Raw genomic sequence first — 25,782 nt, 5'->3', positions numbered from 1 at the left:
GCACTCACCTTGTTATCCATCTGTGTGTGTGTGTATTTATATGTGCTGCTGGCCAGAAAGAGAGAACACTCTAAACGCCATCCATTGCATATGCTACAGCCCCACTATAGAGCCATTGCTCTTCTTTCCATCACTTATGAGCTGCTGTTTTAGAACATGCCCAGGCCCCTAACCGATCCCAGAACTGATCTGTAGTTCCAATATTTTCTCAGCACTGTTCAAACTAGATAAAGGGGTCAGAACAGACCAGTGATGCCCTGTTTGCACAGTGCAGAATAAGGCCTGGCCTTTTCCACGGGAGATCAAGCACCAAATGTAAACTGTATGGAAAACATGGAAGATATTTTGGAAACCAAAGAGCTTCACAAAGTTTGAAACACCTGATGAGAGAACAAATCAAAGAAAAGAACAGCCAAAGAGAAAAATGATGAATCACCTTATTTTTTATTATTAATTTTGAAGCAAAAAAAAAAAAAAAAAAAAATCTGAATCAAAGACAAGTTGCTTACTGAACAGACTTTACCTGCTGGCTCTCCGTGCTGCTATAGTCTGATGTGACATCTGTTTCCTGGGATAAAATGGCTTAAATGATTCGTTTAGTTTAGTTTGTAAATATATCAAGTCTTTCTACTGGTATGAACAAAATGCTTCCTGATGTCTGAATGGTGAAGTATTGCTGCCCTTCAGGGAAGGCAGTAGGTTGTATAGTTATCTCCTGATTGGGCAAAATCACTACCCTGAAACCACACAACCTACTACCTCACCCCGTACGAACATCAGAAAGGTCCTACAGGTTGGTTAAAAACTTTGGTATGATAAGCAGCATTATGATGACATGTGCAACCTGTGCTTTTTCTTTTAGCAAATAAATATATATTTATTCAATTATATAGACATAATTTGACAAAAACCATACCTATATAAAAGCAAAAACTGCTATTTTTGTCAAGTTTTAATGACTAAAAAAAAAATACTGTGATGATTTATTTTTCATAAGTTCAAAGAAACAAAGGAACGTGAATGGAGCAACTTTTGTAAAAGATTACATAGTGTGAAAGTGTTTGTTGAGATATGGTTTTGTTTTTGATGTTGTGTTTTACACAAAAAGAATGAACACTTACAATGAAAACACAATCATATTTTATTGACAGTCAATTCCTAAACATCAATGAAAATGAAGAAAAACGGAAAATGATCGACTTAAAGCGGCTGCAATCCTCAATGACTCACTGCTATCAAACGCTGTTAGAAATCAGTGGGCTGCTCTGGATCCATGCGCTCCAGCAAAGGGATCTGACGACATTACAGCCACTTCAGGAAAGACAGTAAGTTGTATAGTTATCTGACAGGAAGGGTATGACCCTAAAACTATACAACCTACTACCTCACCCCAAAGGACAGTCTTTAAAAACAAAGTCCTTTCAGGTCCCCGTTCATGCAGGTAATCCGCTTCGACACAGCTCACTGAACACAGAACAGCGGTTATGATTCACAGAAACATGCCACTCTCCTCTGGGACACCTCACCGCTGTGACCAAAGTCTGTGTGTTCAGAACACAATGTGACAACTGGGTCTTCCAGTTCATGTCCCAAGCTGAGGGGGGAATTCAAATGATCCAACAAGGCACACATGTCTCAAGAAATTTGCATAGCCAAAATATTTCCACAATTCAAATGCAACCAGTAAACAACTCTAACCTCAAAAATATTAAAATATATGATTATATTCACAGATATCACATACCTTTTAGAAGCTAGGGTGGGTGGTGCCTGAGAAGCTTGCTTATTTCTCATGATTAACGTGAAAAATAAGCAAGTAGATTAATTTTGGTTTCAGTTTGTCAGTACAGTTTTCTGTGGTTCTTGATAACATTAACTGTCCAGAGTTAAGAGTGGGAGAGCTCAAGCTAGCTCATATCCTGGCCCACATGTGTGGAGCAGAGGGCTGCAGCTGCTGCCTCTATTAATGTTTCTCACCTGCTATATAACATGCATCGAGGAGAGGGGCTGGGGGAGGGGGAGGGGGAAGGGGGGGCACTGGCCTATAACCTCCTCCCTCCATCACGGCTTCAGCAGCATGTCAGGTAGTCTCCATGTGGAAAAACCAGAGAGGGGAAATCTGTTGCGTCTGTAACAAAGACAAAGGGGAAATAGAAAAATACTCCAGCATGATGACTTTTAGATTTGACATATGTGAGATCAATTGCAAACACTCCGGTCTGTTCAAACACCAAATTTTGGACTTTTGGGTGAAGACACGTCTGGGTTTACTTGCAATTTGTATATTGGGTTATGTTTATTTACAGTATGGCTTATACTCATGCGTTCTTTGATAAAACCACACCATTCTGCATGCCTAGCTGCCATACAATCTGCTGATTACTGTATATAATCTACTGTATGGAAAAGATAGAAATGTACAGCAAAGCACATTACAGAGCAGTATGTCTTGAGCTGAGAGGCCCCATTGTGTCTGCTCAGTGGTGAGTCTGAGGCTCTCTGCATTATTCAATACTGCCTTACTTACATCACAGAGCTGTGGATTGTAAGCATGCACAGGCACACACACCTGTACAGCACAACAGATACACAAGGAGCAAACAGACATTTTACAGACAGAAACAACCTGACAGAAGAAAAAATTCACACAATAGGGCCTGAGCTTTAAATAAGTACCATTACAGAACTCAGCATGCAGTCATTTTAAGTGCTAAATCAGTCACTACATACAGAAAGCTGTATGCTAAAGCATGTAACTCACTTCACTGTGGAGTCCTGCAAAGCGCTCAGTGGCGTGGGGCCCAGACTTCACAAGGTAGGGTCAAGGCACATTGTCCACTGATTAAACATACTTTAATCTAATATAGTATATGAGCTGGGGTCCTGACCAATAGAGTGCTTGTCCAGGAAGGCTATCACTTTCAAGTAAAGCCAGAGCCAATTGCTATCATCCAATGGCAGGAAAATATTCACAATCACACCCACACACGTACTGTAGATAATCAATATGAAATGCAAGCATATATATATACACACACACACCCAAAGGACTATACACATGTCACACACTTGTTTAGAGCTTTTTACCACAGCTATACAATACAATCTGAAACACTTCTTTGGCTGTCCACCAGAACTCAACCTTCTCGATTGTGTGCAAACTCAGCAAGCATTCTGTTCCAACAGGAATATCTATAACTGATGCACCACTTCAGCCTCACACCTCACTTAGCTCAAGTCCTGCTTTTGGTACCTCGCTGCCTCATAATGTCCCAAAAAAAATGCATATATACATGCACGCGAGAATGCATAACCAAATGCACGTACATAAGGATGCGGTTTCAAATACATGCGCGTGTGCATGCACACAAATGTGGAAAAAAGGAAGTAAGGTAAAACGTTTTATCGATTTATCCAATCGCATCTTCACAGTGTTCACAGAAAAGCTAGGCACTGCTTAAAAAGTCACTTTAATTTAATCACACTTGAGTCTTAAGTGCTAGATTGCCAATCAGTTTATACTGAAGTAGAGTTTAGCTGCAGTGATAGTGAGGTGGAGCACTGCAACCTTGTAACTTGATCTTTGAGGTTCTGGGGGGGTTTAAGGTCAGTAAGTTGGTGGATAATTAAATTTTTTTTAATGCAATATACAATCTCAGACCCTCATTATTACTGCAAATTACACATATCCACTATGTTCATTTTTTAAAATAATAATTCAATATATTAATTTTTTAGTTTTGTACAGTTGTGGGTCTGTATACATTTGCTATTAATTTATTCTTTATTTTACCAAGACAGTCTCTTGAGATCACGTATTGTACTTTTAGTACTTTTTTTTTTATTTGTTCAAATCCAGACTGACTTCTGCTATTGCACCTTAAAATCTAGAGGTGAGCGTGCAGTAGTAGTCGCAATGTAGTTTTTACTGCAAGGGGATATTTTTGGCACTTAAAAAAAGAGTCTACAAGGTTCACTAAAGTGCATCAATTAGCCACAGGGGATACATATATTGTGCCTGGCCAAAATGACAAAAAAAAGTTTACAGTGCACATGCTGTATATGCAGTGACCTAGCCAAACCAACCAGATTTGCGACTAGCACAAATCTGAAGCCATATACCATATACTTAAATAGTAACATTTAATCAGACAATTACAACTTCCTCTGTACTGAAAGTCAAGGTGGAGGTATGTTTTCAATACCACTCTTTTAACCATCTGTTTACCAAAAACTTCCAGGCCAAGCTTCATGTATTAAAAAAACAAAACAAAGTTCCCTTGCCACAAGGGGTCACCAAAGCAGGTAGCTCCACATGCTCGATCTGTCAGAGTTTGACACCAGATGCCCTTCCTGACACAAGCCTAAAGGCAATGTACGTCTCCAGCTGGAATTGAACCAGTACCCTTTCACTCAGCAAGTAAATGTGTTAACCACTACACCATTGGAGGGACTTATTCCTGTATAAAAATCCTGATGTGGAAAAAAAAATACAAAAAAAAAGATAATCACTATACTGACTGTAACTCACTCTTCATTTTTTAAGCACTTAAGTGGGGGTCTGTTAAGAAAAAAACCTTCCTCCTCAGGCAGGTGATAGGTGTTCATAGTTTTTGCGAGTATGCCCATCCACAGTTAGGATGTGTGGTCTCTTATATCAGAGATGCGGTCAGGAATAGGGTTTAATCCCGAGATCCGGGATTCCCGGGAAATGCGATCAGAACCATTTCCCGTTTCCCGGGAAACGTTAGACGGGAAACCGGGAAAAAAGTCGCGCGCGTCGATTTGACTTTCAGAAAGAAAAGAAAGCTTCAGAATGTTAAATTTAAGGAAATGTTGAGAGAAGGGTTCGTTTAATGCGAAAAGCATTACTCTTCATTTCAGGCATGTTCAGCCTCCGTTTAAGGCTTCAGCTTCATCTCAAGCGTTTTAATAGAGGTATTACACAGTTGTGCTTTTTTCCTCTTTAATTTGTTGAAATCGTAGGCAATGTGTTTACCCTAAGGTATTTTGTATTATATAATTTTATATTATTATATATTGTTATATTGCATTATATAGCCTATAAAATATGCCTGCCCTGAACAATAAAGAAATATCTGTTTAACTTCGAGTGTTTCTTTTCCTCGTTTGCAGCCGCTTACTAACAATCATGAATTAGGATACGGGCCTAATGTGTGAAGAAATTATCATGAAATAGATTGCTTTAACATATTTCGCTTTTAAAATGGAGTTGAGTAAAATGTATATTTTTTTAGGCTATAAGGATTGGCCAGTTTTTCAATAGACGATTCACAGCGAACCTACTTTAACCCTCAGACACGGTGTTATAAATTTGCTGTTGCCAGAATGGCAATGACCAAGTCGTAGTGCATTACTCAAGGCCCTGTGTTATGCCATATTATAGTGTAGTACGGTAGTTAACTTTTCAATGACTATTACAGCGTTCCACTGGTGGAGATATAGCCCAACAGATGTCGCCACGACAGCGTGGCTGAGCCTTTATCAATGCTGTGGAGATGAACCGTATTGTTTTGCACCAGCAGTTGTAAAATATCTTGGTATAATTCCATGTACAATGGAGGAATATTCGAATTATATTTGTTAAGGGAGTGTTGAGGAACGATACAACACCGCATAGCTCGAGCACTCGAATGTCGAGATGTAGGTTTTATTGCGTTAATCAAGCCGACGTTACCCCCTACTGGGCATAACAGGACATAGCTGGAAAGCTACCTCTACAATATCAGAATAGGTTAAGGCCGACACAGGCTACAGAAGGCCTAATTAAAATAAAAAAATAAATAAACTTTTTCCCGGGATTCCCGGGAAATGGCTCTTCATTTCCCGGGATTTGATCCATGTCATTTTCGGGAAAAATATTAAACCCTAGTCAGGAATACCTGTTTCTCTTGTCTTTATCTGGATGTATGTCCTGCCAGAGCAAACATGGTGCAGACAAGAGGAATCCAGATAGACAGAGTGGAATATTCATTCCCCCCTTCTGTCCGGGTAGCACAGCAGGCATGACCCATCTATTTATACCAGGGCCAAGGGGCAGGCAGCAGGAGGAGGAGGACAGGAGCGGGGGGAAGAGGAGAGGCTGCATGGGCAGGTCCTGTTACACATGCCAGGGGGAATGGCTGGGGCAAGCCACAGGGGGATTCTGCTCAAAGTCAGACAGGCTGACCTCCCCGTCACCTCTGTATGAGGCAGATACTGAGCTTGCAAACCTTGTGCAAGTGTGTGTTAGGCGAGTGAAAGAACAGGGAGTTAACAGTTCATATGAATGCATTTGAACATACAGTGTATGCACAGGGTGTGCGTGTGATGCTGTAAGTATACATTAGTGTATGTGCACTCTATGCACTTGAATATGTGTGGTGTTTGCGCATGCAGCTGAACAAATCTATACACGTGCGAGTGTGCATGTACTCACACCAATGTTCTTAATGTGTGTGTCTGCCTGTTAGACTGTGAGATGAACTGGCCCCACTGACATATCCCCCTCCACCCCTCCATCCCCCAGCAGAGCCATAAACATGCCAGGTGAGGAGGGCTGGATTAGGCAGACTTAGCTCATCTCAGCGTGGCACTGCGGCCCCATCTTTAGAGGTAAAAAAAACAAAAAAAAACGACCCCAATCACCGTAATGACAGGGCAACGCAGCAGGGGTTGCCCAGACCACTCAGCCCAACCTTGCCAGCTGCTTCTCATCTCTCACACAGTGTACAGTCACACAAACACAAAGAAACATCCGCACATTTGCATCCATATGCACACAGGCTGCAGGATGCACAACAAGACAAAGGTCTACGCAGAAAAAAGCCTGAAAGCAGGTGTGTCGCACAATCGCATATCTGGACCCATGAGCCATGGTGCCTTTTAACCTTTTTCACTTACTGTACACGTTAGTGCTCAAAGTATTCAAAGAGATTTTGGGAAGATCAAAAAGAGGGCACTTAATAGCAAGAATTTATTATTTATTCAAAAGTGGATTTTTGGTTTTATTTTCAATAGGTGGTATAGAAATCCAGAATTCTATGTTGAGGTGATGTTTACCTATACTTTGTGCATTTGTTTGTAATGTCAGGAGTTTTCTGCACATGCGTGATTGGCTTCTTCTGTTTAGGACACGTTTTTACACATACAGGTCATAAACTTCTACCTCTTTGACAGCTTGAACTGTCTCAGTTTCCCCTCAATGGATTATGTCAGCACTCAATTCAATAAATAAATAAAAATTCAATAAATATCACCTTTTTTGCTCATTTAACAAGTCACAGACTTCATCTTTGTGCTGCCATTCTAAGGGGCTCTGGTGAAATGTGCGCTGCCATGTGGCTGCTGGTGACCTACAAGGCCTCTCTCTATTAGAGGAAGCCTATAGTTCTGACACGTCTACATGCTCTGTTCTGCGCTGGCCTGCTTGCAGGGCCCTTTTCAAATGGGCAGTGCCCCTTCAAGCGGCATCTGTCACCAGCTATATTTAGAGGGTTGGACAAATACCTTTCTCTGTGGATATGAAGTTCAGTTGACAGACAGCAGGCCAGAGTAGGCAGACAGGGATCTGTACAGTTTGTAACCTTGAAGAGACTGTTACTCTCAGACTACAGCTGCATGTAGTCAGGCTCACTACTGAAAGCTAAGGCTGTAAATACAGCACAGACAACCATAGTTAACATTGATTTGGCAGTAGTTTTTAGTGCCAGTGCCTATAGTTCCAGGACAGCTGCCAGCATGAAGGGGATTATATAATTATGTACTCTGATAACAGGTTTTAATACTCCCCACCCCCACAGCGACGTATAGAAGAATAATGAATGAATGAATTTCTGTGGCTTCAATCCCCTTGCTGAAGATAGCTACATTTCTGCCTATAAAGGCTCTGTGTGTGTGTGTGTGTGTGTGTGTGTGTGTGTGTGTGTGTGTGTGTGTGTGTGTGTGTGTGTGTGTGTGTGTGACAGTACCAGTGAGGCAGCCAGTGTGTGACTATGTGACCCTGTTGCATGGCCATCTGCTCTATATAACCATAAACAAATGCAGGCAGGCCAGCTTCACAGTATTATTTCCAAGAGGTCTAGGCTGGGTAAATGTATTCATGCTTTGGTCTCTGGGTAGATGTTGTAGTGATATGCCCTAGAAACAGGCCACAGTTATGCAACGGGATTCATAATTCATAGTACAAACACAATATGGAGGCCTCTCTGTCCCATATGCAAGCGCATGGCCAGATTAAGGAGTGAGCAGTCAAAGGGGACAGAGTGCATGCTGAACTGCCACTGACTGACTGGCTGTCTCACAGAGCGCTTGTATGTGACAGGCCTAAATAGGCCAGGTTTTACTGCCAGAGGGATCTCTGCTATATTTTGTCTAAATCAGTTACATGGGGGCAAAGAGACTAATACTAATACAGTAAGGGTGTTTTTTAAAATATATATATATATATATATATATATATATATATATATATATATATATATATATATATATATATATATATATATATTAAAAAAACACTTCAAGCTATTAACAGAACAGCACCTAGATATACCCTGATGAGCAGTTTTTTGATACAGGCTCTTCAGTAACAGTTCGTTAAAATACATCAAAGTAAGAAAATTAATATCTCTCTTCATATATAACAAACATCTGGTAGCTGGTGTGATGAGGTTCATCCAACCTTTCAAACTCTAGCTAGTTTTTTTTTTTTTGTTTGAGGTCAAGCAGAAGAATTTCTGCTTTTATAATAATTATATTATATATGATCATTTTTCTCCCAACCCCACACTTATTCTTTCCCATTAGTTCACTGTGCAATATTAGGCTGTTAACCTGAAACAGTCCCAGAAGCAAATCCAGTTCAGTTATAGCTAATTATGATGAATTATTTTAATAAAACTGTAGAGCTAAATGACAACAAACAGAGATGAAAGGAAATCCTGAAATCTTTCAGTATCTAACATGGATGCTAAAACACTCAATGGGTTTCTGCGATTATGTGTGTCAGTTAAGACCGGCATTGAGGCGGGGGGGATCAAGAGGAAAGCAGCTTTAGACACCTACTGAACACCTGCTATAGTATCTGTGGGCTACAGATGAGAGAGGGATTTTAATAACATCTGCACTTCCAGAGCTCCAAACAGCTAGTCACTATAGCTATAGAGTGCAGGGTGGTGCCTGGGGTTACTAAGTGCATATAATACAGGCACAGTTTGGGGTGAAGCTACAGCTCAGTGCGCTGCAGTTAGGGTGGAGACAGGTTAAAAAGCAGAGGTTAAAGCTTTATCCATGCACACTGGCTCCAAGGGACGCAAAGAAAGCAGGTTATGTTGGAGGGGAGCACAAGGGTGCTACACAACTGTGGCCTCCACCAGCACATTTGCCCCAGTGAAAAAAAAGGACTGTTTATGGTGTCCACCCAAGGTCAGCGCTTCGAAAAGAGGAGCTGGAAATGGTCCAGAGTGGAGGCTGCTTGATTTTGATCTAATCAGCCAGCAACAGTTAAAACATCTCCCCATAAGAAATAGGCATGTTAATGATCCTGTCAGTGCACGTTAGGGCGCTACATTGCCTCATGTTGCACACCTTTTCACAGTTTATTAGAGTGTTTTTCTGAACCCAGCATCCAGTTGCACCCACTTTTTCTTTCCCACTTTACTGTGTTCCTCTGCTACCTGACTACTTTGGCAGCGATACACAAAATGGCGGCGGGGAGCTGAGAGCTGGAAGGCACAGAGTGGAAGCCATTTTCTAACAGTTTTCGGACCAGGCATAGGAGAGAGTCGAGACTTTGCCTAGTGGGCAGTTAAGATAAGTGTTTTCTGTGCATGTGTACAAAAGATTATCTTTGTTTTTCCTTTCTTAATGTGCTGTGCTAATAAGCCATTGGGACCTTGGCCTTTCTAGAGGGATAAAGGAAACAATATCCAGCCATTATGATTTAATCTGTTCCAGGCTCACATCGTAATAAGTGTCAGAAAGAGAAAGAAAATAAATGTAGACAAAGCAGTAATGTGCCATGCATATAACAAATGAAACTTGCACAGCATCTAATTACAGATGCGAGACAATACAATGGCATCACAACACATCATCACATACAAAAAAAAAAAATAAATAAATTTATATATATATATATATATATATATATATATATATATATATATATATATATATATATATATATATATATATTCAATTTCCAACAAATTATGGTACTTACTGTACAACCGCCAGCCTGTGTTTGCCTAATTTCGCTCTTTGGCCAAAATTGTTTGTGCTTGTAGCTCAAACCCCATCTTACTGCCTACAAGAAGGAAAGACAGAGAGGAGAAAAAAAAATAAGAGTGAGAATTCTAGATTCGAAGGGAGAGACAATTTACAGCAACATAAACAGAGAGGAAGAGAAAAATAATTGAGAGAAGCAGAGACAGAAAGCCTGATGAGTTTGGGAGCCGGCAGCAGCAGCAGCAGCAGAGGGCTGTAGGGTCTTTTCTCTGTAGCCTGTTTACTAATAAGCTTGCCCTACAGTTTTGCCTGGCCAAGGAAACTCATTAGTGAAACATGTAACACACCGCACCCTCTCTGCTGGCCTGTACACCGGCCAACTCTTACTGCCGCATGCTCACCAAACTCCAACACACAAGCTCCTCCGTGGTCTTGGCCTTGCCCGGTAGCACCCACTCGCTGCATACATGTACACACTTTGGTGTACTGTGTTACTGAAAGCCTACAGTGTCATGTGCGTGGGTGAAGTGGTGCATCTGTGTGTACTTGCGAGCATAATAAGTAATTTTGTACACATGCGGCGCAGTATGTTCGGTGCACGCGAGAGGGCACGTACGGGCTGCGCAGAGCTCATGTGCAAGGCAGCTTTTAACGTGCACCCGTGTCATCGTGCGCTGCATGCATGTGATGCCATCACGTGGAGGTGGAACAGGAAGAAAGGCAACGGAGGTAGTCATCACAAGTCAAATTGCAGATTGCGCAAAAAAAAGAAAAAAGAAAATTGAGCATAGAGGAGAATAAAGAAAAGCACGACAATTCTGTAGACCCAGGAGGACACTGCCAATTAAAGGCTTCCACTCAGTGTGGTGGCAGCTGCTGAAGGGTGATAATTCTGGACATGGATGCTAATTGCAGCGCAAAGCACGGCCTTGCTGGGGAAGGGTCTTTTATATATTGTTTCTAACGTTTGTAATTACAGTGCAGTGCCTTGGACTGTTGCCAGCACATGTTTATGGGCTCATGAGTAACCCAACTCCTCCAGCCCATGGAGAGAGATTCATGTCTGAGCTGTGCACCCACTGCACTCTGTGTGTGAGTGTGGGTATGTTGTTTGTGTGTGTATGCATGCTGATGACTCACGAAGTCTGGCTGAGTATGTGCAGAGGGGATAGCCAACATTATATGAGAATATTATATTATATATATATATATATATATATATATATATGAATGGCTGCAAGGATGGAAAGAAAATATATATTTATACATTTTTTTTAAAGTAAATTAATGCTTTCAAGTTTTGAAGGGCTTCTGTTGTATTTCACTCTAAACTCTAAAACATTTTTGGTCAGTGTAATCAAGGAAACCTGAGTATATAAACATTATATAAACATCAAGTGCTGTATTACACAGTAGAAGTCAGTAGAAACTGTAGTCAACCAAAATGAGCAGCAAAAAGAGAGCCCAAACCAGTGTACTTCACAAAATGTTGCCAACAGTAAATGTAGCCAACATAATTTAGCTCATCAGTGACGAACAGTATGAAAGTGATGAAGTGGAGGTGAGCTGAAGGAAGGGATTTACAGTATTTTGATAGTTGGAGTGTTGCAGGCGAAGGTTTTCAACACTTCCAATTTTACCTCCAAGTGGAACAAGGTTGCTGATTCTGCAGTTTTTCTCTGACTAAATTGCCTTGGCGACAGCAGAGGCCAAAAGCTGAAGAAATATATGAGTGCTGGAAAAGAAAAACTGAGTGGGTGCAGCTCAGCATTATCTGGAATATCGCTTTGCCTGGCAGGTACATAAAACAAGTATCTGACCTGATGATGTGTGCAGAGAGACACTCACATGTGATGCTGCAGACTGCGGCCTAAATGCATTTTAAGCACACTGATTAGGGCAGGAAAAGAAAACAATGAGTTGCTTTTTAATTATTTAAAATATTGAAATATTTAATCTCTCAAACAGCTAACAAACTCTCCTGAGAGAAGAGCGATCAGTTTTCAAAGGTGAGAGTTGTCCAGCGAGTATGTAACAAAATTGTCCTTGGAAAAATAAACTTGAGGAAAAACACACACACACACACACACACACACACACACACACACACACACACACACACACACACACACACACACACACACTGACTTTAGTCAAAGAGCTCATGATGTAAAGCAACCATGTGGATTTTGCACAGGTCCTTTTTCAGAATGTCTGGAGGAAAGGAGGGATAGGTACAGGGGAGGAAAATTAAAATCTTTTGTCATGCCCTCAAACTTTCTCCCAGTCCAATATTATGTCATTATGACTGTACTTACCGTCTCTGTAGAATTGCTGTGGTTTTGTGGATAAATTACATGTGACACTCCCAGCTGACATCCTGATTAACACAGGAAGGGGAAAAAAAAAAAAAGACCAGTCCTCAGTAGTCAGCAGGGTAATGGACTAATGGCTTCCATGTATGATGAGACGGGTGAGGAAAAGCAGGGTTTTTTTTTTGTTTTTTTTGCAGGAATAAGTATGCATGAGCATCAGCAAATGTGCCTGTAATTGTACTGCTTATTAAAAGTATAATATGCAGCTGGCTACTGTTTGTAAATGTGCAAATAGAGAGAGAGAGAGAGCGAGAGAGAGCGCAGTGATCGAGTAAACTAAAAAGTGAAGAAAGCAGCGAATTAGAGAAATTAAACAGCATTTTCACATTTGTAAAGTTCAAACAAACACGCACATGTACTTGCGCGACCCTTCAAAAAGGTGGCGCGTTGCCAGTTTTTGCATGAATTCAGCTGCAGCTCATGCTTTACAAACAGAGAAGGGAAAAACACGAACGCTCAGTCCAGAATCCTCAGCAAACCGCGCGTTATCAGACTGAACGTGTTTCTGGTCGCTGTGTTTTCATAGAGTCCCGCCCTCACGCCCTGCCCGGTGTTAGTGCCTGAGGACTACACACTGACACACACTGACTGCACTAGTGAAACACCCAAACGCAGCAAAAATTAAAATAAAAAAGGGGTTCTGCACATGAGTACACGACCACAACATACTTCTAGTGTGTAGAGATGACTTTTGTATGAATCTATACAATTTTTTTTTTTTTTTTTTTTTTAGGAGATCCAGCATGTTATATTGCTGACCGCAACCCTGAAAATGCTTGTATATTCGTCTCTGTGTGTGTTTGTGTGTGTTCTGAGGTCTCTGATTTTTTTGTCTAGCTCCTTTCTACTCGGGCCTGGCCTACTTTCTTCTGTACTGTAGCGCTGATCCTGTGTGTGCCACAGCCTGTAGTGGCCACTGTAGATCCACTCATGAACTCTTCCACGTTCAGGAGAGCAACAGGGGGCCTGGTCATCTTCTAAAACAGAGACCCGGCATGACTGCACTAAAATGAGATTTATGATTTTTTTAAGCTTTCCTAATTAAAATGTTGAAGTGCCTAAATACATACAGAGAAATGCATTCACCTTGACCTTTAGATGTGCTGCAGTAACACTATGCAGACCTGCTGCATAGTGTTACTGCTTCAGTAAGAATACTGCACCTAAATATATGATGGATCAATATATTGATGCTTTTTGAGCATGATTTAGAGCTACATCAAATTATATCATATTTAATTTTTGAGGTTTTTCCTTGAATATACACATCCATTGACTAAATGGGCCACTTCTGTTACAAAAAAAAAAAAAAAAAAAAAGAGTTTTGTGTGAAATGTCTGATGCCTGGTAGTTTATAAAACATTAAAATGTCTTTTTAAGAGAAAAAGACATGCATTTAACAAATATCTAATCACATAATAAACAATGATTACCCACTGGATAATTTCCATTTGTTAAACATGACAGTGAACTTGTGAATACATTAAACTTACAGTGCCACATGCATTTTTGTAGAGTCAGCCCAGACAGTAGAGTATGACAACAAAATCGCGAACCCTGAGGGCTCTCCAGAGAGCTCAGACATACAATATAATTTCCATTATGTCGGCTTTCTCAATTTGATTGTAGTTTTAACTGCACACTGAAGCCGCTTTAGCAGTCGAATTCAAAGAGGCTTCATTATTATGTCACAAAAATATATTTACAGCAAGTGGTGACTTGGCCCCCATTCATCACTCCAATCTGGATTTCATATTAGCCAGGAGGAAATTGGATGAAATTCACAACATCACAGCAAGCTCATAAATGAAACAAAATCACATAATCTAAAACACCAATTTATCCACTTAACAAATGAAGCACTGTGTTGGTGGCTTATTCCTGTGTTGTACTCATGAATGACTCATTTTCACTGTGTTGCACTAGTAAGAATACACTGAGCACTGGCACACGACCTAAACCACATACTCAAAACCTCAAATTGAAACACTCAGACAGCAGTCTGTGCAGTGCTGCTACTCCACATATAAGCATTAAAATGCACAAAAATGAAAACATCTGAGGTCTGAACATTTTATTATATATATATATATATATATATATATATATATATATATATATATATATATATATATATATATATATATATGCATGCTTTAAGTTGATGTGAAATGTAATTATTTTTCATTAAATATGATTTAGATTTGTGGCAATTTGTCAGTACGTAAAAACAGATTATCCTAATTTAATTTTCTACCTACACACATATGATTTATTTTTACAATTACTATACCACTTATTATTTGGGGAAATTAAATTCAAATAATTCATACAACAATTGCCTAATACTTTTTTACACTAGTCAACAGGTAGAACTAGATGATTATTAACTGTAATTATGATGAACCTAATTCTGAGAATTGTCCCAATTACAAATATATTAAAATATTGTGCCACATCAAAAGTCAAAGAATAATAACAGGGCACTTTGTGGTTTTGCTGTCAAAGATATTAAACAAACAAAAAAAAGAAGCCAAAATAGAGGTGAAAACAAAGTTTATGAAAAAAAAATAAATAAATCAAATACACAATCCAGCAACAAGTAGACACATGCTCACTCATGCAGAGGCATCCCTGTCTCACTGTAAACACACACACACACACACACACACACACACACACACACACACACACACACACACACACACACACACACACACACACACACACACCAAAATATGCTGATGCTGTGTGTTATCTATTCATCAACGAGTCTCTACAGTAATGCAAGTAGTTTAAAAACTGTTGCTTTATCACACATTTTCTTTTATGCTCTCTGCTTAGTTTGCGCTATGAAAATATATGATTACAAAAATCACGGGGCGAACGTCACATTTTTTTTTAACAATTAAATATGCCCCCAAAAAATGTGGATGCGCGTGAATTCGTAAGGTTTTATATCCGCCTCTCTGTTTACGCTGCAATCTATCCTCGAGAAACTGAAATAGATCAAACTTAAATACAAATTAGATAAAACCAACTGAAAGTGACTAATAAAATAAAATAAAAAACCTTATGTTTTAAAGCCCAGTATGATACATATAACAAAAATTTTTTTACAATTGCTGTGATTACTGTAGAAAAATAAATATTCACACAGTGCTTCCTAATCATATTTTTTTAGCTTATATCATTAAAAAAGTATTAAGTTTCGCCAGATGGTATTTTTTTTTTAGCACCGTATGTTGCATTTTAACATATTAAGACTAATAGTTTCTAAAAACAATTGTTGCATTTTTTCCCCCCATTCAAGTTCAAGGACACAGTCAAGTTCAAGTTTGAGAAGTTGGTGTTCGAGCTGTGTCCTGCAGGTCAGATTTTTGCTTTTCTTTCACATTCTACTGGCAACATATTTCCATTTATATTAAATGTAAAAATAATAATAATAATTTAAGACACTTTGTTGTCGGGAATTACCTGAATAAATGTTTCAAACCAACCATTTCAGCGAGCCTCATGTCACACACCGAAAAGGCAAAAACAGATGCAAAAAAGTATTAATATACGACGACCTGAATGATGACAATTATAATTAACTATGAGGATACATTTACATGCAGGTTTGACTGTAAAATTGCATTTGTGTATATGCATTTGTGTGTGTGTGTGTGTGTCCTATTACTACCTGTGCTGTGTAGATGCAATAAACTGCAAGTTTGCTTCAGTGCACAGACTGCGTCAGTGTGGGTTGTGTTGGTTAGCTACACTTTTACAGAGAGAGAAAAAGCTGAAAACCCTCACGACCCGGCCATCTGCCTCTCAACATGCAACCTTCTACTGGACTCCTGCCATTCTGTGCCAAAAAGGCCTCAGGGGTGGAGTAGCGAGATACTCTTCCAGCCAAAGCCAAGTGTCCACAGCTAGGTCGGCTAGTTAAGCAAAGCTTACATTCATATGAATTTGCATAATAAGCTACACGTGCAAAAGTAAGCCTCACTTGTGAAAGCTTTGAGCGAAATCATTTTGACTTTGTCCTTCAAAAAAAGGTCTTTTTTTTTTTTTTTTTTAGATAAAACCTGACCATCAAACTCACACAACTGAAATCCAGAGCAGAATATGTGCCAAATATGGACATTTTTGGTGAATAAACTACAAAAAAAAATTTTTTAAAATCCACTTTTGCAAAAGACGAAATCAGAAAACAGGTTTACTGCATATTTGATTATACTTTCAAGCACTACCACAAATAAAAAAATTTCCCAGTTAGGTTTGGGAATGTACTTTACTCTATCAGTGTCTTAAATACATTTATGCAGTACAGATTTCCCATTATCTTCATCATCAACGATATTTATCCATAATCCCTTTTTTTGTAAATTCTCTTTTGTTAAACTGCTTCACAACTGCTCAAACAAGTTTATTGTTCATTTAGGCTTGTTTATTCCATGAAATGAAGAGAAGGCGATCAGTACAAACATAATAACAAAAGCATCTGTAGTTGTACGCAAAGCGCCCGTATGAAAAGCACGAGCCTTATAAAATCTGTTTAAATATGTAAGGCATAGATCGAGATGCACAAAAATGAAAAAAATAAATAATCTGACTAGCAAAATTATGTATATGAAAGCAAACGGTGAAGAGATGGACTAATTCTCTATTCTGTTGTCTTAAATAAACTATAAACCTACTAAATATTAACTGCAAAAACACAAAGTCAAAGAAATTAGGCAGTTCTTTTCCCACAAACACTCACAAAAATTAAGATGAAGCTTTTGAAAACATTAAACTCGTCAAAATGATCAGTGCACCACATGCATTCTGTACATACATACTGGACAGTTTCATTCATATGAAATACCTCCACAACTGTGGCCTTGCACTCACTCACTGATTGTCATGAAGTAGGATTATCCTGGCAACAATCAAAGTTGCCCCCCCCCCCCCGATAAATGAGTTTGTTGAATATTGTTGTGGAAAAATGTTCTTGAAGTTACGAGAATAGATGTTAACACTATTATATATGCAGAGCTTTAAGTTCAGGTGTATAAACGTGAGCTCAGGTGAAAAGAAACTTTGTGTAAGAACCTCATATGCATCAAATGTTTATTTGTTCCCGTGAATCACTGAAAGCCTATGAAATGTAAACATGTGGATGAAGTACATTGGAACCGTGCATCCACGGACGGATTAAAACAGAAATTACTCACCAATTATAAGAGCAGAGATGGTAAATGTCCGGTCAGGGTGTGAATTTTGGAAGCTCTTCCCGCTTTGATTCACATCTCTGTCAAGAAGAGGAGAAAGCCATAAGCTCCTGTTTGGTGCTTCTTGCATAACCCAGTGATTTCCCTCAGACTGTCCCGTTCAGAACCGTGCCTCAGCCTCAGCTCCGGCCTCAGCGCCCACGTCAGTCTCACCTCCAGGCTCGACCCCTCTTTCAACCACAGTCTCAACCCAGAGCTCGGGGCAGCACGGCTTGCCTGCCACCAGCTGGGTCCGGGCCTGGTGAGGCCTGAAACAATAGGAGGCCATGAGGCTGTCTGCAAGGCTCTAGCTAAGCCCGTCTGCTGGTTAACAAGTCTTTGAATGAGGAATGTTAGCAAACAGACAAACAGCATGTCTGATGCATGCAAATAGCACAACCAGTCCAGTCACAGCCTTGGCTGAGCACATGAATAATTCAGAAGTCTATATGCTGCTCTCCCACATTACTCCCTCCCTCTTCTCAAATGAAATGCCTTCACTAGAATAAGTGAGGCAAAGTATTCAAACCTCTGTTTCACTTTAGTCGCAACATCCATTTTATTACTTCATAATATAATGCAATAGTAACACAAATTGGTCATGTAGAGGCACAACATGCACGGCTGCTGGTGACATTTTGCCGCAACAACTTGAAATTCCACAATTACACCCCCCCCCCCCCTTATTGCCTGTTAATGTCTTTTGTTTGCAATTGGCAACTGTCCCAGTAAGATCTCCAGCTCAGCGCACCACTCATTCCCCCGTTAGGAGAGCGAGTCGGTGTGAAAGAGAGAGAACAAGAGTGAGCAAGAGACACAGAGAGACAGCGAAGGAGAGGACATGGAAAGGAAACAGAAGGAAAAGCAGAGTAAATACAAACAAGGTGCGGTGCTTAACGCCAGTCACTGGCGCGGGTTACGAAACATTTCTTTAAAACACATATGTATACCACACTGAGACACCGGTCAATCTCTGTCATCCATGGTCATCCAGACCACAAGCCCACCACAAGCAGGTTACCCGTCAAAAATGGCGCCCTGGCATTCCAGGTGAAACAAGGCCCATCAGATGGAGGAAACACCACCTTGTCAAATTTCGATCCAAAAGTAGAGAAAAAGAATAAACACTACTAGAAACCAGTGAGGGGGAAAAAAAACAGCAGCAACAAAAAAATTAATAAAAAACAAAAAAACAAAAAAACAGGAAGATCTGGTGCATTTTTAGAAAATAAGACAGAGAAAAGCAGAAGACAGCGCAAAAATCCAAAGCGATGCAAAAATAAATGTGCCAAAAAGTAAGAAAAGGCTCCCAAAAAGCCACTTGTTGCCAGGTTTTGCAGAGCTGCTGTGCAGCAAGTTGGAGGCAGAGGGTTAAAATCCAGCTAGTAGTGAGTTAAAAAAAAAAAAGATCCGTCTATGGAAGGGCGGGCTGCGGGGAGGCCCTGACTGTAGAAATAGCAGCAGACTTTTTTCTTTTTTTTTTCCCCTCGCAGAGCTTAAGTCTCCCCCTTGCGTGTGGCTGTAGCAGAAAGAGGGGAGCAACCGATACAGGGAGAGAAGATGGGGAGAGAGAGAGGACGAGAGGAGGAGACAGACAGACGCACAGTGGAGGGCAGAAAAGCTTCGCTGATGATGAAATAGGAGGTGTAGCAGAGCGCGCGAACCAGCCACTTTTTCATCACATGTCCAACACGGCAAGGAACTGTATTTGCACTGGGGCCTGGGGAGGAGGGAGGGAGGGAGAAAGGGAGCATAAGATGGGTGGGAGATGGAGACACAGAAGGAAAGAGAGCGAGGGAGAGTGGGAGGGTGGAAAGCACTAAATGTGGGAGGGGTGGAGGAAGAAGAATGACACAGAAATCCACTCCTCCAGCAGCGCGCAGACTCAGTGCTCACACTCATACGCCATACTGGGATACACTATAACGTACGTCAGCAACTATATCAACTAGTGAGAAGAAAAGCATGGAAAACAGGAAAATACAGACTCATTCAGAAGTGGCTGCCCCGCTGAAGGATCCTTGAAATATGCAACACTTCTGAGATCTCCTTGAATTATTAACCTCATCTCTTACCGTAGTGAAGCTTTACAGACCTGGAAATACACACTGAAAGGAACACACACACTCAGAGTGCATTAACTCTTTGGCATGCCCGAGCAGCCTGAATGGATAGAATAGACTGCGCACACACACACACACACACACACACACACACACATGCGTGCACACACTGAAAAAGAAAAGCACGGAGAGTGTTAATTTCAGTAACATGTGGCAAAGAACGCACGGCCAGGACCCTCCTTCTCGCCCTGGCTCTGTCACAAAGTGAAGGCTGTAGCTGAACCCTCGCAGCTATTTTGGCACAAAGTCAAAAGGCTGATAAGCATTTTTGGGTGAGAGTCCGCTGCTTTTCCTCGAGGAAAAACAGCTGCCACTTGCCCGGCATTCAACGTTCAGCAGTTCAGAGAACATTTAGTGAAACCCCCAGAGATGCTGATTTGTCTTGTTTAAAATGGAGAATAAAAAAAAAGAAAAAAAAAAGGAAAGAAACCATAATGGTCTACACATTTCGTTTGAACCAATTTCTCGCACAGAGTTACATGAAGCGCAAGTGAGCCTCGGAGGGAACTAGAAGGGGGGGACCTAAAGAGCAGGGCTGTTTCCACCATCTTAGATTGTATTGATTATGCTTTGCTCTCACACGCTAGCGCTCCCAGTCTGTCCCTCCCTCTCTCTTTCTGTCTGTTCTGCCACCTTCTCCACTCTGCGATCAGCATTTGGCTTTTTCCATTTGAGGCAGATTACTGTAACGCTATTGTACAACAACTTCCTGCCTCTTTTGGCTCTGGTTCTAAAAACTGCAAAGGCAGACCTCGTGGCTTTAACTTTTTCCCCTCGGCCTTGAACTAGGAGCTCTATAAGGGAAGAAAAGGAGGAAGGAGATATATAAAGTGTATCTATTACTGAGGAGCTATTTTTGTTTTTGTTTTTTTCTAATTTCATTTCTGCTTTATAAACTGCTGACAATTAAAGAGGGGACTTCATGCCTAGCAGAGACAATGAGAGAAAAAAAGGTGGGGGTTAAACTTTTCTTACTTTTACTCTATGAAAAGTTTCTGTTGCTTTTGGAGGGCACTGATATACTAGTGGGGCTCAAGCTCACGGAGACTTATTTAACATGGCTGCTACTGCTTCAGGCTGCACAGTTTGAGAGGGTGGCTTTCACTGCACGGCCACCACCCCGTTCCTCTCCGGCTCTCTTCCTCACAGCAGCGCAGACTGGACTGCACAAAATACTGTTCTCTCCCTGCACTCCTCTTTGCTAGACAGGTTTTTAGTAAAAACACACATGACCAAAGACAATGAGCAGACAGTGAGAGAAAAATGCCGGCATTATTTACACTAGCAAAGTGCAGGAAAAGGCCGCTTTGCAATTTATTTGTTCTCTTTTTTTTCCTTCCCCTAAATGAGACACTAGCTCAGTTCAGTCATCTACTTTGGCAGGAGCTATAGAATCCTATTAGAAGGGGTTCAGTTATACGTCACATCTCGCCATGCATTTTGACCAATTGAGAAACCCATGACTTCATTATGGCTTCAATGTATAACAATGTCTCGGGTATATGTTAAGATTTTTTTGGGACTAAGCTGCATCAAAATCAGCACATATTAGAACTCCATGGACTATTAGTTATTAGTTTTAGTGAAGCACACTCTGTGAATTTATGCTTAGTGTGCATTCTGTACTTTGCATGACATAAAGTTCATTTGAGGATACAGTTTTGTTTTTGGGACTGCTGCCAGCTCTTGCCGCTGTGTTTCTCTACATTGTACCTCTGTCGCGTTTCGCAATTACCTGTCACGTCTTCATTTTACAGTCATAATTTATCAGATTTCAGAAGCAAATTCAGACTATTTAAAGTGACTAAATAATTAAGGTTTCAGTGAAACGCACGAACTAGAAGTGGCCTTTCCACCTTTTCTATTTGCCCTCCTTCTTACTACCACTAACATCTTTTTTTTTTCAGATGAAATGATCAAAAACTAAATTCACGTCACACGAATCTTAACAGCAACATGTGTTGCTGCACTTTGATTTCAACACTTAAAATAAAAAAAAAAAAAAAGGCAGGAAAAAGCCGTGGCTTTTCTTCTGGAGTGCATGGCTGCTTCTGCAGCTGTGTGATACAACGTCAGTCGATCAGGCCAATTGATACTGCAACGAGAAACAAAATGGCAGACGGCGCCATGTTCTAGACTCTGCCTGACATTATTTGACAATAATTTGTAGGAGAGAAACTGTAAAGTATGACTGTGCTTCTTTATTTATTTGTAATATAATTTTCTTTGACTTTGTAACAAGATTGTACAGCAAAAAAATGTGCTTTAAGTGGTTAAAATACAAAAATGGCATAACAATAAAAATGCTGTGCATATCTAGAAAACTTCTTTAAAAATAATACATATTATTCTGTGGTTATCGAGGCTCGAATAAACTGTCTGCTGACTGCATTCAGAAGAAAACATTAAACACATAAAGTGTTTTCAGAGGCATCTGTTAGCATTTGTTAGGGTGAACGTTTTATCATAGAGTTCAAATGTGGACTGGATGAGCTCATATTAAAGAAATGGTTTTTCCAGAGTTTTCTTCCTAGTGCTACATAAAACAATAAAACAATGAGAATAGCAGGAGTGACCTGGAATTTCACTGGGCAGGGAATCCACAAAGAAACAATATTTGCACTTAGGCATTTACAAACATCGAGGAGGCATTAGCAAGTGGGGGTGGTGGGTGGTGGGTGGTGGGGGATGGTTGTGTGCTTGGTCAGCAACCACTACAACAGCAACACTTAGATATGATATGTGGCACATAAAAACAAGGTTATTCTAATGGACTTATTTAAGGGGATAAAAGCTAACCACAAAGTATCCCTCCTATGTGAGGGAAGAGTATACTCTCCAGGAGAAGGGTCTATGAGGTGGTCTAGCTTAAACCCTGCACGTGTCTAAACAACTTCTCTATTACACCCGGGACCTTTGAGGGCACTCCCCATCGAGGAGGGAACAAAGGCCATGACCCCTAGGTCAAAAGCGTTACATGGGAGGCCAAGCTAGCTCATTGACTGCTCCACTGTTGTTTGCTTTAAGAAGGTAAAGATTACTAACACATTAACTAATGCTGATTAGGGGGTTATCCCTCATGGGACCGATGTCCCAGGGCAGCACATCACATCGTATTAACACGGCCTGACCTTTGACCCCCACCAGTCACCTTAGGCAGTCGACTGTGACCACCACTTTCTCTCTCTCTGTTTGGCATTTATGCACATGCACACACAGACGGGGGATTGAAGGCTATCTCTGCAAGGTGCAGCACACGCAGCTGAAAACAGAACAGTTTCTGTCTGGGAAAAGTTGAAGAAATGGTTGAATAGTATCACTGAAGTTCAGAAAATGGTTGCGTGTGCAATAAAATGGTGGACATGAGACATGCGCAGTATTCATATTCTTCATGCAACAAAAAAATAACTGTGATGTCGCTGACTGTGAAAGACAAGAAAGGAGCAGTTTGTTCAGAAAGTCCTTCAACATCGACTTTTATATTAATAAAGACGTGAAAGCATGCTGCCGTGCTGAGCTTACCTAACCCTAACACTTCCAGGAAAAGCAAGCCGATAATAAGTTATAATGAAACATAAATCATGTATATTATTTTCAAAAACACCATGGGAATATATTTTTTTAAAAAAAGAAAAAATATCAGAACTGGGGACATTTTTCCAGCAGTGTGTTCCCAAAGGTCAAGTTCATGTTCAAGTTTTTCCACAAGTTACCTTCACAGGCAAAAAACTCTTCACTGAGCACTTATTTGATAATACATCATCTACCAATACTTAAAATGCACTGTGGCATGTATTATAATAACTATAATGCATATTATAGTTTGAATATAAATATGACAGTTTTCCCCAAACTGCTGCCCTCTTATTACAGAAATAAGAGGGCAGCATTTTCTTATAAGAAATAAAAAAAAGATTAAAACTTGTATTAATTTTGTCAATGACATTATATATTTACATGAATTAAATGCATATTTCTCATATATATAAGCTTAATTACAAAGTGTAATAAGGAACGCGCTGCCTAAAAAACAAAACTGCCAGAGATACTAATTTTGCTTTAGCAAATCTTTAATAATGCATGGAATTTAGGGCTTTATATTATGCTATTTATGATTTATTAAAAGGAAAAAAAGCAAAACAAAAAACCCCCCCCAAAATTTAAAACAAACAAGAACAAAAAAAACACTTTGCACAACTTTTCCTGAAATCACTCTTCTGTTCACTGGGCAGCCCTTCGTTATACAAATAATAACAAACTGAAATTCAGTCTTAGCAAATCATAGACACAAGTTCATTTATTTAAGATGAACCTTTAATAAAAAATAAAATAAAAACTATTAGGATTCTGCTTTGGATTTAAATAATACAGGCTGTTGTTCATGTATCAGTGTTTCCCCACTACACTGTGAAATACGGCATATTTAGAAAACACTTCACTTTTAATAAATAGTTTCATAGAAATAAACTATATATTTATTTACTTTTAATTTATTCGATTTCAGTACAATCAACTTTGTCCGAAATGTTCTACTGATAACACAAAAACAGCACTGCCCCCCACCCCCACCCCCACCCCCCCATGTGTGCCACATCAGCTCAGCTAGCATTTGAGCTGATGCCTTCATGGGAACAATTCAAAAGTATCGCAATAAATCCCGAGTTTCAAAATAATTCGGACACATATTCTGAAGAAAAGAGAATTTGTGGCTGTAACACAGACGATGGGTCGAATCATCTCAGCGGGAAAATAGGAAAAAAGAGACTTTTTCAAAAGCAGGAATTAACTCACCTTGCTGTTTCTCACAGGACTCTGAAAGAAGGAGAGGAGGAAGAGAGACACAGAGAGAAAAGAGCAAGGGAGAGCTTCTCCTGGGAACAAGCTGGAAATTATGGACCTATTCGATATCAGACCTCAGAGTGGACAACCTATCCTATGAGGGACGCGCCCTAACTGTAACTAACAACTACTTCTGGCAGCCCTTCAACAACCAGACATATTGTCCTGGATCAGGGCCGTTTTCAAAAGGCAGCAATGAACAAGGGCAGCTTAGGCAAGAAATCAACATCAAACTACAGCCTCAATAATCTAAATTAATGCTGTTTTTTTTACCTAAGAAAAATACTGAGTTGTAAACTATGATCCCACCAAGACAGGGATTATCAAACTTAACCTGCTGAGGTGATACATACTACAAAAAAAAAAAAAAAAAGGCATTAAACTAGGAATTCCACTCTAATGTGGGGCAGCACACATCTTTTTTTATATTTTATTATGTGTTAATTATTTCAGCTACTATTTTAATACTGCGATATTACAAGCCCAATATAAACACTAATACAACTTGGCATTAGGTCACCATACTGTGTAGGTTTGAAAGCCCAAATTTTAAGCTTGGGCTATATTACAAAACTGCCTTAGAGCAGAAACAAGGACAAACAGGGTTCGAATGACTGGCAGAATATAAAATCACTTGAGTGTAAAAATATTACATTTTTTTTGATTGAGTATAGTACCTGTGTCATTATGGCCATTACAAAAGTATCAGACATATAGCAAATGGGTAAATGGGTAGTTAAACTGCACTGTGTAAAAATACTGATCTGCAGCACTAAATAATGCACTGGGACATATTTCAAAAGTCACTGACACATAAAGTCGACTATCTGCATAAGGTTTTTAAATACTTCTACTCTCCTTTTGCAGTTTTCTCCCAAGGGTTGCTAATTCCTGCTTTAAAAAAAAAAAAAAAAAACTTGGCCATTTTGTCCTGTTCTTCCTAATCACCAAGCCAGGAGTGCAGAGCCCTGG

The 25,782-nt window shown here is 39.9% G+C and overlaps 2 long non-coding RNA genes across 3 annotated transcripts in view; one reads left to right on the top strand and one right to left on the bottom strand.

Moving 5' to 3' along the window:
* Positions 1-1,121: 1,121 nt before the first annotated feature.
* LOC115781346 (uncharacterized) overlaps positions 1,122-25,782 on the bottom strand; it is a 40,123-nt gene continuing 15,462 nt past the window's right edge. Inside the window, exons 2-4 of one of the 2 annotated variants that reach the window (XR_004020074.1) lie at positions 17,813-17,889; positions 10,226-10,309; positions 1,122-2,128 (exon numbers count right to left, since the gene is read on the bottom strand). This is a non-coding gene — a long non-coding RNA (uncharacterized LOC115781346). The remainder of the gene's footprint in view (positions 2,129-10,225; positions 10,310-17,812; positions 17,890-25,782) is intronic. The other variant, XR_004020075.1, reaches the window with a different exon arrangement.
* LOC115781345 (uncharacterized) lies at positions 20,640-25,183 on the top strand. Its single transcript, XR_004020073.1, has 2 exons — positions 20,640-20,924; positions 24,780-25,183. It is a non-coding gene; the product is annotated as an uncharacterized LOC115781345 (long non-coding RNA).

The sequence above is a fragment of the Archocentrus centrarchus genome, chromosome 6 (genome assembly GCF_007364275.1).
Source record: "Archocentrus centrarchus isolate MPI-CPG fArcCen1 chromosome 6, fArcCen1, whole genome shotgun sequence".
Taxonomy (NCBI): Eukaryota; Metazoa; Chordata; class Actinopteri; order Cichliformes; family Cichlidae; genus Archocentrus; species Archocentrus centrarchus.
Note: the sequence above shows the minus strand (reverse complement) of the source record. Positions and strands in the feature narration are given on the sequence as shown.